The sequence below is a fragment of the Anas platyrhynchos genome, chromosome 2, assembly GCF_047663525.1.
Source record: "Anas platyrhynchos isolate ZD024472 breed Pekin duck chromosome 2, IASCAAS_PekinDuck_T2T, whole genome shotgun sequence".
NCBI classification, from domain to species: Eukaryota; Metazoa; Chordata; class Aves; order Anseriformes; family Anatidae; genus Anas; species Anas platyrhynchos.
Genome location: NC_092588.1, coordinates 57,308,971 through 57,326,400, shown reverse-complemented (window position 1 = coordinate 57,326,400; position 17,430 = coordinate 57,308,971).

The window sequence follows — 17,430 nt, the reverse complement described above, 5'->3', positions numbered from 1 at the left end:
ATGAAAGGCAGATCCTGCTTGACGAACCTGATCTCCTTCTATGACAAAGTGATGCGCTGGGTGGATGAGGGAAAGGCTGTGGATGTGGTCTACCTTGACTTCAGCAAGGCTTTTGACACCGTCTCCCGCAGCATTCTCCTCAAGAAACTGGCTGCCCTAGGCTTGGACTGGTGCACGCTTCGTTGGGTTGGAAACTGACTGGGTAGCCGGGCCCAAAGAGTCGTGGTAAATGGAGTCAAATCCAGTTGGAGGCTGGTCACTAATGGCGTTCCCCAGGGCTCGGTGCTGGGGCCGGTCCTCTTTAATATCTTCATCGATGATCTGGATGAGGGCATTGAGTGCACCCTCAGTAAGTTCTCAGATGACACCAAGCTAGGTGTGTGTGTTGTTGTCTGCTCGAGGGTAGGAAGGCTCTGCAGGAGGATCTGGATAGGCTGCACCGATGGGCTGAGGTCAACTGCATGAAGTTCAACAAGGCCAAGTGCCGGGTCCTGCACCTGGGGCACAATAACCCCAAGCAGAGCTACAGGCTGGGAGATGAGTGGTTGGAAAGCTGCCAGGCAGAGAAGGACCTGGGAGTGATGGTTGATAGTCGGCTGAATATGAGCCAGCAGTGTGCTCAGGTGGCCAAGAAGGCCAACAGCATCCTGGCTTGTATCAGAAACAGTGTGACCAGGAGGGCTAGGGAAGTGATCGTCCCCCTGTACTCGGCTCTGGTGAGGCCACACCTCGAGTACTGTGTTCAGTTTTGGGCCCCTCGCTACAAGAAGGACATTGAGGTGCTTGAGTGGGTCCAGAGAAGGGCAACGAAGCTGGTGAGGGGCCTGGAGAACAAGTCCTACGAGGAGCGGCTGAGGGAGCTGGGCTTGTTCAGCCTGGAGAAAAGGAGGCTCAGGGGCGACCTTATTGCTCTTTACAGATACCTTAAAGGAGGCGGTAGTGAGGTCGGGGTTGGCCTGTTCTCCCATGTGACTGGTGATAGAATGAGGGGGAATGGGCTTAAGTTGCGCCAGGGGAGTTTTAGGTTGGATGTTAGGAAGAACTTCTTTACCGAAAGGGTTGTTAGACATTGGAACAGGCTGCCTAGGGAAGTGGTGGAGTCACCATCCCTGGAAGTCTTTAAAAGACGTTTAGATGTAGAGCTTAAGGATATGGTTTAATGGGGACTGTTTGTGTTAGGTTAGAGGTTGGACTTGATGATCTTGAGGTCTCTTCCAACCTAGAAATTCTGTGTGATTCTGTGATTCAAATACTCAGGGAGGAATCAGTGGATAAAGATGAGCCCCAAATTCTTCCCACCCATCTATTCTGCCTGCTTTACCTACTCCATTAGAAATAGGCTGCTTGATCTTTTCCACTGTATTTTAATGAATAATCATCACTTTCTCTAGCTAGTTTTTCCACACTCTTTACTGTTGTACATTTACAGTGAAATAGGGGTGAAAATACAGTGAAAAAAATGTAAAAATAAAAACAGATTTAGAATTAATTTACTTGGAAACCAAAAACCCTTAGAGAATTCTGATTGTATTTATTTATATTTATTTATTTATTTTCATGAAAGGTAATTTTGAATGCAATTATGTTTAAATCATTTTCAAGCAAAAATACTATGCTGTTTTATACTGAATCAAAACACTGGTTTGAAAATCTTCCTAGCACAAACTGCTTTAAAAAGGAAATATTTTATTTTATTTTATTTTTATTTTATTTTATTTTATTTTTATTTTATTTTATTTTATTTATTTTATTTTATTTTATTTTATTTTATTTTATTTTATTTTATTTATTTTATTTTATTTTATTTTATTTTATTTTATTTTATTTTATTTTATTTTATTTTATTTTATTTTATTTTATTCCTAGCTACATTGTAAATTCTTTGTAAAGTGCAATTTTAAGAGTAGAAGAGTGGTAAGGAAACTGTTGGTCTTCAGTTTTCAATGTTGGTATGCTTATAGTCAATATCTAGCATCATCTTTTTTGACGTAAAGGTCATCTAGCATCACACGAAAGGTGATATTCATGCTATAATGCTTCTTAAATCATGTTCAATGCTTCTTAAAAACAAAGAAAAAACTTTGTCAAATGTGAAATTACTTGGAATAAAGCTCTTAACTTCACATGATTTCAAGAAAAGTTTCTTTCTTAGCCAGAAAACCAGAGCACAAAAATATAAGACAAAAATTTTCCATAACAGTTTCTGCAAAAGTTACTTGATAAAGTTATTTTGCTTCATCTTTGGAGAAAAACCCAAACTCTTTAATTTAATGGCCTTATAATATGTCCAGACTGATTAGCACAGTAATCCAGACTAATTAATTAATAAAGCAATATTTTATTTTAGAAAAAAATAGATCACTACTACAGATCACTACTACTACAGTACTTTGAGATGGTAGTTAATTTTCATATGAGGTTTTACTTTATTGTGGGAAAGTAAATGATGGTGATGACTGAGACAGTATATGAAAGGTCTTCTTGGCTCCTTCAGGCAATGTACAAGCTGTAAAGAACAACAAATTGTCTCATCTCATTGTTTCCAGCCAATTCACAATAATGTTGAGTATTTTTTGTATGCAGAATATCACTATTTCAATATAGAATAAATATTTTAATACACTAATGGACTATTGACATATACCTCCTCTATCTTGGATAGAAGTAAACTTCTGTAATAATTCCTATTGTCTAATTCAGTGAAGATTTATGGGCAAGTATTGAAGTTAAATCTGAAAAGAACCATTTTCAGATTAGAGAGAGGAAAGAGAAAAACAGGAGAGTCATTAAAAGTGGGACTTCCTTCAGTATTCTACCCTTCTCCTGGACAAGCAGGTGAAAAACTAAAGGCAGATTTAAAGTTTAGAAGCCATTTCTGGTAACAAACTAGAAAGATAATCTTGGGAAAGAACAACTCAAAGCCAGCTATCAAAACACATCAAGGACAGTATATATTTTGATCTTAAGAAGACAATTATTTTAGATAAAATAAAGAACAAACAGCGTTTTCATCATTTTGTCTTTTATACAGAAGAGTATTTAATTTCAGCACAGGAAAGGTCTATTGAAAATCAAGCAAACTCTTACAAATATGGTAAAATCAGGGTATTCATATGAAAAATCTGACTTCCATGAGATAGGAATTTTTGATGAAAAAATAAATCTACTGGAAAATTATATGATCACCGTAGAAGGTATCTTCATGTAGAGAAGTTCAATGTACATCCCAGTTCCCTGAGAATGCAGTTCACGCCCTTATGAGTTAGACCATCTGCTAAACCAAAATGGATAATTCAATAGTCTGTACTTTTTTTATTGTTCTGTAGCTCATACTTTGAAATGTCTTCTCTATTGAATTATTGTAAATTATGATTTTTTTTTTTCAGTTGGACTACAAAAATTAATAGTGGTAAAACAAACCCCAGTACTTTTTAATTTGAAAGAGGTAATTGCCCCTGTAAGCAATCAAACTTTACATTTGTGAAGTCGTTTCAATCTAAAGATCTCAAAGACACGTGAGAACATTCATTAATTCAGCCTCACAGCCCTCCTGAGAAAAAGAGGTTGCAAATAAATTCCAGGTATCCATGTCAAATATTCTACACCAATAATAGTTTTATCATGGAAAGATGCCATGACTGGAGACAAAAAAAAAAAAAAAAAAAAAAAAAAAAAAAAAAAAAAAGAGGGGAGGGGAGAGGAGTATTCAGGAGAGTAATGGAGTAATGAGTTGCTAAAGACTGCACAGCTGAACACCCAAAGAGATCACTTGATGACTTGTGAGTGCCAGAACAAAATATGGAACTGTGGAAAGCCTAGGACATGACTAGGCCAGCAATTCTTCATGCAGAAGTTGTAGCAAATTAGATATATTTGCTAATATTTGGAAATGCATGAAATTATCTTATTGAACATGCATATTAAATTAAATAAATCAAAATCATAATTATCTCTATCTAGCAAAGATTTAAGAAGGCACAAGTGAGTAAGGAAATAATTTAAACATGAATCACAAGAAATATCCTAATAAACAAATACAACATGTAGCAATATAGCACAAAAAGTGTTCTTCTGGAAATATTAAAGTGTTTGTGTCCTCTGTTCCGTGCCTATACTCACCAAGTTTATTTTAAAGGACAAGGACAAATCACTGTTTTGGGTACACAAATATTTCTTTTATAATCATATTCTTACATGTAAAGCGAGATTTTCAACTCAGGGCTTTTTTACTTTCTCTGAAATTGAAGGAGATGACCAGTCATGCACAAGCAGTATACAACTTAAGAAGTGCTTTGACAGTCTCCTTCTCCAGATTTGGGAGGGATTTATGTTCGGCAAATTTTGATTCTACCCAGGGATTGTTCCTGTTGTGCTGTGATTGTTTTTTTGTCGTCGTTGTTGTTTGTTTGTTTTGTTTTTGTTTTTGCTTTCCATTTAAATTGGGCAACATTTTGGGGCATGGCGGCAGATTTTGTTTTGTGCAAGTCTGTGTTTGCACAGCATATGTGCATAAAAACATCCACCTGTTCATTAACAGATGATGTAAATTTGTTTAGATACTTGTTTTCTGCTTAATCATTTAATTGAGAGCATAATACTCATGCTGTGCCAGAGTGGTCTGAATGAAATCCTGAGTACATGAACTCTTGTTCTTGCCAGCAGTGTCAATAGAGTTTATTAATGATTCAGTGCTAGCCATGACACCTGGACAACTACTGAACAATAACAGAAATTCAATCATTACTAAGAGACTTACAAAATAAACTTTCTGACAAGACAGTGGTTATCTCACAAAACAGTGATTGGTGCCCTGCTTGAAATACTCTTCAGTGTCTACATGGAAGACTTTTTTTTTTTTTTTTTTTGTTAAGCCCATTTTCACATATCAACTCTTATTATTAGGACTGATAGCAACTGGCTACAGAGTTATTTCATGAATATTGGAACATTTAACATTTTTCTTTCTGGTTCCAGGATCTGAAGAAAAAATACACTTGCATCTTTAGCTTGGGTTATGTTAGCACATACTGAAAATGGGAACACACAATGTTAAAATCTTTACTACTTCAGTTAGCCAAGTCTATACTGCCATGCTGGGAGGATGACAGACCAGTATTGGTCTTTTTAAACTAAAATGTTTCACAGTGAGAAGGATCGTTCATATTTGCTTTTTCAAGCTCCTTTCTGAACTGGAAGACTGCCGAGAATCTGTATTTTTTCACCTGTGATTTGAAGTGGGAGTGTCCTCAAATCACACTTTGAGGTTTTTGCATCTGAAGTTTTGTACCAATTGACTGCTGGATGTTGTGTCAGAAGAATGAGAGCTTCAAAGGATGTGGCTCAAAAAATACAGAAAAGAGCAAAAACAAATCTCTATAGTTTCTCTTAGCACAGGTCAGAAGAGTGACAGAAAATTAAATATAGATTCACCTACCATCAAATAGATAAAGTATTTTTAGTAGTATTCTCTCCTATGAGCAGAAATATCCTCAAAGCTGCTCCAAGTTTAATGTTCTGAATGTCTCTTTATTTATAATTAAGATTTTTTCTCCCCTTCTGGAAGCTTTCAGTAATGCATATTTCTGTACAATTTCTCCTAAAACATTCCTCCTAAAGTCACTGTTCAGCTATGGTGTTATATTCAGAATGAATAAAATAAATTTCCTAGTTAAACAAAACAGATACAGCAACAATAGCTATCTAGTAAAACATACCAAACCACTATCAATTGTTGTGGCATCCTGTGGTTGGTGGTCAAAACCTGATATTCTAAAGCAGAAAACTGTATAGTGCATTATGTTTGTGGTCATTAATGAGCCTCTGTATTGAGTGAAGAGAGAAATGAGAAAGTATTTCTTAACAGCTTTACAGAAAACGTTTGGAAAGGTACACCTTAAAAAATATTCATAATGTGAAGATTGCTACATGATTTTTATTTATTTATTTATTTATTTTCCTGCATCATGAGGAGCTTTAACATTTCAAACATATTCTGGCAGTTAAAAGTATGGTTAAGATATATACAGGACCAAATGAAGTATCAGGTAACCCCAGTTCATTGCTCTTAGTGATTTTACTTTGTGATTGCAGATATCTGTGTGTCCTTTACAGGGATAGCACTTGTGTCCATTATCCTTTCTCCTGTCATTCTGTCACTGAGCATTGCCAAGAAGAATCTGTCTCTGTCTTGTTTTCTCCTTCCCATCAGGTCTTCTGTTCTCAAAGTTAAAAAGTCCGGACTGTCTCAGCCTCTCCTCATATGAAAAACACTTAATATTCTCAGTCATCTTTGTGGTCCTTAGCTGGACTCACTGCAGTAGAAAGAATCACCCATTTCTCAGCCTCTTGGGAATGCTTGCTCTAATGCAGTCCAGGATACTGATGGCTAAAAGGACTCATTGCTATCTTAAAATCAGCTTGTTGTCCACCAGGGCACCCAGGGCCTCTTCTGCAAAACTGAATATTTCTTGGGACCATTCTGGGTATGGTTCAGATGGACACTTTTCTAAGATACACTTCTTCATTGTTTAATTTCCTGGAGACAGGACTTTAATCTGTAATTTCCAGGTCAAGGATTTTCTAGCCATTTTTTATTGATTATTTTAGGATGAGCTCACTTGTGTCAGTAATTATAAATACATTGAGGTAAAAATTTGAATTACTGTTTTCTTCAACCTAGAAAGCAACTTTAATCATTGAATTACCAATTCTTTCCCTATCTGTTGTTGTTTCATCCCAGTGGACAGCTGAGCACCACAAAGACATTTGTCTTTGTGTCCCAGGTGAGAGGTAGGTGAGAACTGGAAAGGTGAAAGTGTGTAAACTCATGGGATGAAGTAAAAACAGATTACTAGTGAAAGCAAAAGATGCATGCACGAGCAAGGCAAAAACAGAAATTTATTTGCTACTTCCCATTGGCAGGCAGGTATTCATCCACTTCCATGGAGATAGGTAAATTATGCCGTATGGAACTCCAAGCTTCTGCTTCCTGATTGCACACAAGAAAAGAACCTCTATTATCCAATATGTTGAAATCCATTCTGGGTTATCACTGTAGCTACAGCATTGTCTTTCAGATCCATTAATATTTAGTTAGTCAATTCCTTTGGGAATCCAGTCTTTAATTAATAGTGTGCTCTGCTCTCAACAAAAGAATTGCTGGGAATATGCAGCAATTTTGTGAACTGTTCCACAAATTTAATTGAGATTCTGATGCTGACAGGTTTGCTAATGTCCCGTGCCTACATTGGTTAGAGTACATGCTACTGCCTCTGTGAGCTCCAGTGGAGGAAAGGAGCTAAATAAGTGTTAAATAAGCTGAAGTGTGTATATGCCACATGTGATTTCTCTCGTATTAAAATTAGGAGAAAACTGTACACAGAGGTAACAGTCACAGGTTATCTTTATCATTGTTTACAGCATACACATCACATTCATGTTTCTGCTAATGAAAAAAAGATATAAATGTATCTTCTCCAATAGCTCAAAAGACATCATGGTTTGAGGTGGCCTGCATTTCCTACTGAAGTTAATTGCACAGCCTGTGACTTTCTCTTCCTAGAGAGAAGAAAGTATGCTTGTGTGTGTGTCTTTTTGCAATATGAAATTAAATTGAGGGCTATTTTGTGACTTTATTCATGCTGAAACTTAATGAAAGCACATTATATATGATACTACCTATATGTAGATATACATCTGTCTGTCTACAGCCATTTTAATGTTAAAAAAGAATGGCTAAAATGAAGGATAAAAAATGGACATGTACACTGGAGGAAAAAATGACATGTTTGTCAACATTTATTTAAGGAATTTTTGAAAGCAAATGTATGGACTGGACAAAAGTTGTGATAAACAAAACCAGAAATGTTCCAACTCCTGAATCATTCTGCTTTTATGATGAAATAAATGTTTATGCTATCTTCTAGTATACACCTAACCTCAACATTTCTTCATATTTTGATTTCCAGCAACATTCCAAGAAAGGTATCCAGTTCCTACATAATAATACATAGAAAATTTTAAAAGGTGGGTGGATTGGACTACATTCCTGAAAGTACAGTTCCTATAACCTTTTAAATAAATACCATGTATCCTACTGTCCACAAAACTAAAAAGATATATTTTTCTTACACATGCGCATACACACACACACACACACAAAGAAAAAGCACAAAAGCCAACAGATAGCTAACATAATGTGAAAACCTATTCATTATGCACTCCAAAGAGTGGAGAAGCAGAAAATATCTGAAACGTGCAGGGAAGTAAAATTATTGCCCATGAACCCATAAATTCTTGGAATGCTTTCTGACTACCGATGCACAACATGTTATTTTCAGCTCTTCTTTCACGCTATTTTCTGTTTGCTATTTTATAAGAATACAAAGCTTTTTTGATGATTGCTTTGCAGAACTAACTTCAGGCATGGTTTTTTTTAGTAGGCAAATCCATTTCTTAGTGTCTTATTGTCTTATATTTTATCTCCTTCAATTCTTGGTCTTAATGAAGACTATTAGGTAAATTTATCTACTGTGTATGGAAATGAATGCTATGAACAAGAGTTTTCTTTCTGTGAGAGCAAATGATTTATATCAACAATTTAAAAATCGGTATGGTTAAAAAAAAGATAAAAAAAAATCAATGCCAGGAAGTTTTGTCTAGGTTTTTGGAAAATGTAACAACTACTTCATTTCTGTAAAATCAATTTGAAATGAATGAGCTGATGATTGTATTATGATTAGCTGCAGCCAGGCAAACAATTCAAATAAAATTTATATGGTGGATAGTGACATTATCTTTGTACTTCTTTTGTCTTTGAAGAGATTGCATATTTCAAAATGCAACTGCTTGCAAACTATATTGCTCTGGGCACCATTATTTAAGGAATTGATTATGTCAATTAGCAAGATTTGACCAATAAGCAAATTTATAAGATATAGCTGTGAACTAATTTTTTTTTTAAACTCTATACATCTCACCATTAAATATATTGACCAGCACAGATTTGAAAGATACTTTTCATTGTAACTTATTTTGATAATGACTACACATAATTCACAACAATGCAAATGGTTTAGTAGTGAATTTATTCAAAATTTCTAAATGAACTTATTCAGTTGATCAGTGCATTCCTTTAATTATAACTTCTTAATCTCCTTGATTACCTTCTTTTTCTGGCTAAAAACTCTGCAGGTTCCATCTGCCAGTGATAAGTAATTTGGCTATGTTCTTAGTGATATTTAGTAACTGTTACACTGAGTAGAGCCTATGCAGTGCTGTTGAGGTACAAAGTTCTCTCATATCAGTAATTATTACTACATAATAAATAATTATTAGTACCTACATTACTTACATTACATTATTACTTATGAATTATTATTACTTACATTACATTACATACATTAGTATGTATTAGTATTAGTACATACATAGTACATACATCCTTTATAAACATACAAATTTTAGGAGCTCAAAAACCAAACTCTCAATTAAAAATAAAGAGAAAGAGAAAGAAAAAAAAAAAAGTAAAGAGTAAAAAAAAGAAAAAAGAGAAAAAGTAAAGTATGGAGCACTCCTGTTTTGAAAAGATAAATGGAAAATATTTTGAGTGTGTAAAGAGTCAACTAAATTATATTTCTTAATAGGAGTGAAAGACTGAGTGAAAATTGATTTGGAAGCTACTGTACAGTCAATGTACTGCTTAGATGATGAAGAACAATGAATGGAGGAATGGTGAACTAACCGCAGCTCCCTTCAAACTTGCATTGTCAGTCACAGAAGAAAAAATGAGAGGAGAAAACAAGAATAGAAAGCATGGGGTCGGTTTCTACTGAGTACTCCAAGTGAGATCTGTGAGAGTGTTAGCTGCAAGCTCATATTAACTGTTTAATGCTGTCCAGATAATTCCACTTCAGGAAATTTGAACAACACATTGAGTCTTCTGCACAATATTAACTTGCAAGAATTTTCTCTGTATGCCAATCTTTTTGAATCCCTGTGACATTACAAAATGGCAGGAAAATATATGCTAACATTATGGTCACTTTAGAATCCATTGTTCAGATTTGGTATCTATATCACAGGTTCCTTTCTGTGTACAGTTAAATGTTCCAGGTGAAGATCTTTGGCTTTATTGCAAAATTATTTGGTGATGATTAAATCGATTTGATTTGTTATGCAAAATAATATTTAAAAATGTTTTTATATGGATCTGCTTTTCCCTAGGATAAATTTAAGTAACTTATACTAAAGTTTAACTCTTAATTTGAATTAAGATCCACATTCGTTGTTCTGGTGCATGTGCAAAAATTCAGAAACAGGTATTGTATCAACAGCACCATGTATTTTACTATACAGCTATGAATCCTTATAACACCACTAAATCTTAAATCACCTAGAAAAAAAAAAAAAAAATCAAACCAGGCAAATTGTTCAATGTAAACAGATCTACATACATCTTTTGCAAATTACTTATTTTGTCATAGCTTGAAATTTTGTTCAACAACTCATTCTTCACAGAGTGTAACGAGTGTTGCAAAGATATAAACAAGCATATACATCTATTTATTAGACAATGATTACTTAGGTTCATATCTTTCAGAAATTTGCATATATACTATTATCCAACAAAATGTCCCACTTAATAAATCAGCATGAAAGATGCTATATATTTTTTGGTCTTCAGTAAATGATAAGAAATGGTGACGGAAACCATTGACCATTGTTAAATATAAAAGAGCAATTAATTTTCATTCTTTAAGGTACTTTTTGAAGTTGTCTAAAATAAGAAGCAGATATACATAATCATGTCTTTATAAAGAACTCTCTGTGTATGTGATGTTTCTGCAAAATGATGGGATTATTTTTCCCCATCACAGAATCACTGTGATCAAGAAGATTAAAAGAAGTAAAAGATTAAAAGAAATGCATACATACACATAGTTCAATGGTGATCTTTAAAAATTGTGACCTGCCAGCTATGTATTATATTAATAATAACACAAATAGAGTTAAATATGACTTTCAGATAGCTTTAGAAAACAACTGACTTAATCCATGGTACATGGAGGAAGCAAACACCAGAAATTAAATATTTGCTCTACAAATAATTGCTAGTGGCTCCTCCCTATGTATCTCTAGTGATGACTAACTTGGACTTCCCAGGTTTGCTCTCTGCAAATAGTTGCATCTTCTCATGATCTAACTACATCTATAGAGTAAAATCACCACCTTGGATTAAATGTGAGAATTTATAGTTAATACTCTGAACAATTAGCATGACTTTGCTTTTTTTTTTTTTTTTTTTTTTTTTTTTCCAGATTACAATGGTGTTCATCTATAAATAACAAACTATCAACTAAAATAAAATAAAACAAAGAGAAGCATAAAGTACGTCTGTTTTGAAAAGTAAGATAAATAAAAATATTTAAAAAGAGGAAGAAACAAAACATGATGTTTCTTAATGTGTATTTTGAGTGAAGATTGATCTGGGAAGCTACAGTAAAATCAATGTAGCTTAAATGGTAGAAAAACAAAAGGAGAAAAAACTTGTATAACTAAAAAAAGGGAGCAGGGTGGCACCTACTTGTTATGATGTCATTATGTCAGTGAGGTATTGCAGAGAAATATTAAATCAGTCTCACAAATTTTCCTAGTGGGTCACATCTTATTGCTAACATACATCATGGGAACATCCTTCCCAAATGGAAGTGTTTGTAGAGTAATCTGTGAGACTATCCCAGACTTGTGGATCAGATAAAAAAAGATATGCTTAAATGCTTTTTCAGCAAGGCAATAGCATATAGAATGATAATATTGGGCAAGAACGAATATATTTCTATAATAGCCCCATTTATTTACACAGTCTTAAGATGAATAGGAAGAAGAAATTCCTAAATAGTGTAATGTGAGGTTCAAACACATTTTTGAAGGCAATAAATGGAAATATACACTTACAGCTGACTGTGATATATTTGTTCTTATAATTCTGATTCCTGTAACTATTTGGACATTTTTGTAAGGAACAGGAGATCAGTGATAATGTCATATGATTTTGAGTTAGCTTTCAGATATGAGGAACAGTCTTGTAATCTTTCTAAGGTCCATTGATCAAAGTGCATAAATAAGCAACATTACCTCACAGAACATGCACAGTGCGCTATATTTAGTTACATATCATGACTTGAGCCATTTATGCCCAGATAAATGGCTTCATGTAATCTGCAGGAAGACCAGCACTGAGCCTTGAAAGCACCTGAAAACAGTTTGGTTTTACAAGACTGGGATTTGTACCTTCGAGGTACATAGTGCTCAACAAGGAAGCTATTTTCTGAATCTACAATGAGGATCCTCTCTTCCCCATATAATTGCTTCTCTTTGATTCTGTAAAAACTGATTCTGGAATCCAATTCTAAGGTGGGGCAACTTTTGGAAAAAATTCTATGCTACACTGATTCTGGCTGAAATTGATCGCTGTTTTGAAGGATTGAATATTTTCAGCTGTAGCAGTATTATCTCATTTTTCCTTAACTTTCACTTGCCATGGACATGAGTGGTTCATTTCTCAGCTCTAGATGACCTCTGCAAGAAGCTTTTATCTTCCTCCCAGTTTGGAGGGAAAATTTTCTAGACTACTCATTTTTGTATTGAATAATACCACCTTGGGTACTATAATTAATACCACCTTGAGTGATATTTTTGGATGCTTTCCAAAATATTGTTTGAACTTAGATTTGGATACTTTTATGAAAGAGGTAAGACTTTCTGTCTTGATGGACATATGGGACAGAAATAAATTTGTATACTTGTGTGTGTACAGATATATATATATAAACTACATATACATTTTAAAGGTTTAAGCTCCATCAGTTTATGAATTTCAGAGCCATTGCAGTCAGGGATTATTGCATCAGTACTAATCAGGATTTCTAGAATAAATTATGACATATCAAGTTTTATTTTGTCTTTTCCTCCAGTTCTTCCTCATGGTAGAACGTAGATTCTTATATTTACACACCCACAGCATTTCAAATGTCATGAATTATAACCTTTATGAAGGTAGGACTGGTAACAGTAATTATTTGGTTACCAATAATTTTCCAATAAAAATAGATACTTGCAAATGCATTAATTTATCTTGACTTTGAAACTACCTCTTATATTTGCATATTATCTTTCCTTCATTCATTCTTGTTAATGTCTTAGATTTTGATTTACATTCTTTATGCCTCCAAAGGCTTGACAACATGATATGAGTATTTCAGACACAATCGCAATTATAAACATATTCATATTCATCATAACTTCCCCATCAAAATTTTTTCTGCAATAGTTGCCCCTTGTAGTTGGCCCCAATAAACAGTTGACTGCTTTTTAAGGTGGAGGGACTTGTTTGTTAGTTTTATATTTACTGAATAATTATCCTGAGGTGATTTTTTCCCCCTGAGATATATAGAGTTCAGCACTGAAATTAAATTCTTAATCTACCATGAGAACCTCTATAGAATTTTTTCCACCTGAGTCATAAACATAACATTTATCAATTCTTAGCATATGTTTTTTCTTTTTCCCTAAATACTGCTAATTCTTTATCTAGTTCTGAGTTACAAGTTTATACCTGATTCTCAATATCGTCTGAACTATCAGAAAAATATTGGGCATCCATCAATTATGTTTGACTTATAAAAACAAATTTTTAAAATTCAGTATAAGATGCTCCTCATAATATGTCTTGTGCTCTGTCTTATGATTTTCTAAGTATACCTATGTAACCTGGAATTCATCATAAAGAGATTTAAATAAAATTTAACTACAAATGAAGTGAAAAAGAAAGTTTAGTGGACTCGAAGTATGTTACTTTAAAAAATAAAAAAATAAAATAAAATAAAATAAAATAAAATAAAATAAAATAAAATAAAATAAAATAAAATAAAATAAAATAAATAAAATAAAATAAAATAAAATAAAATAAAATAAAATAAAGATTTATTTATTTTGTGTCTGGAAAGGCAGATGCATTTCTTTATTTTAAATCTCTGAGATCAAGAGATTAAACTAAATTAATCCTTGGGGTCCTTCCACAGAACAGAAAAAGGGAGAGACACATGCAGAGGGAGGCTTTTTCATCTTAAGTCAATGAGGGAGATAAGATAAATCATTCTAGTTCCTAAAAATTGACTACGAAGGAAACACAGATGACTTGCTGACACTAAATGCTCAATTGTTTGACGTCTAAAGTTAAAGGAAGTGAATGTCATAGAAAATATCTTGCAAATCCCCAAGCTAACACATCTCGGTTCTTCAAAGTGTTGACTGACCTGACTAGTTTTAAAGCATCCAGTGGCTGTAGATTTTTTGTAATACAGTTCTGTCATGTTCACTGATAATTGTTTCACAGATAAATAATTAAACAAATAAATGCTAAATTATGAGACTGAAGACTGAATCCATAAAGAAGCAGCAGATAAAGTTAAAATGTTTTGAATTATCTCAGTTTAACAATCTGTATCCAGCTGTGACTTCTGTCTCCAGAGATACTTTGTAAAAAGTAAAAATACTTGGCAGTGTGTGTAAATACATAAGACACCATTCAATCATAGTGAACAACAAATTTATCTGCAATAATCTATTAGCAGTTTAACAGTACTTTCTGAAAATGAAAACAAAACAGAACATGAGACAAAATGAGAGAAAGTATGGATTTTAGGTACTAACATTTGTGTTTTGAAATACTTTGCCATCCAAATGTTTTTTATACCAGGTAAATTACATGGGTGGAATATAGTAAAAGAGCCTGCAGTGGGTCTGGATGCTGAGGTTTCTTTGAGAAATAACAAGTTTTGAATTCTTTTCCAATTTATTTATTTCACACACTTCCTCACTCTCCACCAGTGTGGAACATAACCTTTTTTTGCCTGTTTTTGATGCTTTTTTTCTCTCAAGCCTAACTGTATTATCTATTTTTCTAGACTTCAAAATCTATACACTTTTTTTTTTTTTTTTTTAATCCCTTATGGCTACAGTCACAAAGTGAGATTGGTTTTGAGATGAGACCACACTGACAGAAAAATAAGACTTTGCAGTCCCTTTGCTGGGTTAAGTTATTAATCACATTGAATGTAAATAATACTGTTGTAGTACTGTACTGTAACAGTACTGTAATAATAGTAACATTTTTCCTTTTGAAGTGTCTACAGTTTAAAAGAATGATTTTTTGTCCTGAGTATGAATCAATCTTCTACTGAGAACAATACTTTCCAACAAATTTTCCCATTCTATGTTGAACCAGCCACTGATAAAACAGCAAGAAAGTAATTGTTTTATTATGATTTTCATAGTCCAAATGCCATCCATGAACTAAAGCCTGGAAAAATCATAAATAGTGGAAAAAAGTTTACATGACAAATTTTGAATATAAAAATATAAAATTTTGAGCAATTAAATCCAAACTAGCTCACTGAACTTAAGCATATTTTTGTTTTCACAGAAGTATAACATAACTCTATGAGCAGCCCTGACAGTAGGCTCAACATGAGCCAGCAGTGTGCCCTGGCAGCAAAAAGGGCAAACCACACTTTGAAGTGCATCAAACGGCATGTTTGATGCACTTCATCCAGTATAAAGAGGTGACCATATATATGAACAAAATATTTCAGGTGACAACTTTGAAGTCTCTCTACAGTTATTATGTTTGAAGAAACCAAACTGAGTTTCCTGATCCTTGTATTTGGCCCTAATCAGAGGAGCCCTCCTCTGCAATAGTGTTGCCTGAACCTATATGAGAAAGAGACCGGACTGATCAGGGCATGTTCCATAATGAAAAGGAATTCCCATTCATATCAAGATTTCCCTAGGCACTGAACACACACTTTTTAAAAATCAGTCAGAACCCAGTTTAAATCCACAAGTTTTGTAGTTGACTATATTTCTCTTGGTTGGTGCTTAGTCTTATTAAATCCGTCTGCTTACCATTTCTCCCACTAATCTGCATCCTACAACAATCAATGATATTTTTTGTGTTAGGAAATATTACTTGCACTGAAAATGCAAATGACCTGGAAAAAAACAAAGTGTTTAAAAGTCTAGTGAAATCTGAGTTATAAGTTATGTTCTGAAAACATGTGACTAAGGTTGGGCTGCAGGATACAACTATCTTATGGACAAAAAGAAAGATAATAGTTCTGTATCTTACTAGATATATTAAAACAAACAAACAAACAAAAAACTCTGGAATTTTATTTTGTGTTGTAATTTTATTTTGTAAATTAAATCAGTTTAAATTACCCTTAGCATAGGTACAAATTTATCTTTCAATCACGATTCAGTTACAAATAATGTATAGCAGTTTGCTACACTTCAGATTTTCTCTAAAAGCTAAAGGAAGACATCTGAATTTATGAATAAAACAAATTTCTGCCAATTTATCTTAATCTAAATCACCATAAATCAAAACCACTTAAGTACTTAAAAATAAGATCTTGCATGTAGAAATGTATTATATAGACTAGTGTTCAGTTTTCAATGTGTTTTATATCACTTCTGTCATCTCTGAGGTGAAGAATGAGTAACCTACAGTGTAAAATTATCTTTAACTCATTCAAATTCAAATAAGCCTTTTAGTTAAATACACAGTTGTATCCAAATTTTAATTAATTTATGCAGGTTTTTTGATCTTGGTCACAACAGTGTCATTGAACACTCAGACTCTATCTGCAATCAATGCAGATTAAGTTGTTAATTGCAATAATTGACATTATTATTATTATTATTATTATTATTATTATTATTATTATTATTATTATTATTATTATTATTATTATCATTATTATTATTATCATTATTATTATTATTATTTCTGATGCAGACCAAATGAATCTCTAAGGATCCACATTGTTATCATACTACAACTGGGAAATATCAATCAAACAATACTTTTTATTCATTTTGCTATACCATTTTTATGCTCTGAAAAATCAATGGTTTTATTAGATGAAAATAGTAGAAAAAATAACATACTGTCTCTATATCTGTTGATAGAATATTAGAATTCCAGAGTGGGTCATATTCCAGCTAGTCCTAATCTCTTTCCTAAACACAAGCTAATGTGTATCAGTTGCCACATCCCCCATACAAGGAATGTTTTCTTTCTACAATTAGGTTTATAACTAAGTTCTAAAAAATGACAGCATTTTCATGTTTTCTGCTCCTTAGACAACAAAATATTTCATGTATTACAGTGTTTTTCTTTAATATAAGAGTATATGTCCTTGTTTTTGTTTCTTCACTTATTTTGGTGAGAAAAGTGTTTTAGCTCTTCTGCTGTTGCCCTTTGAGGCCTATGATAAATTGAGCTAGTGGGAAATATCTTTGGCACATGTATTTGTATTTGAAATTTAATCTTAACTAAATCATTATTAAGAATACAGACACAAA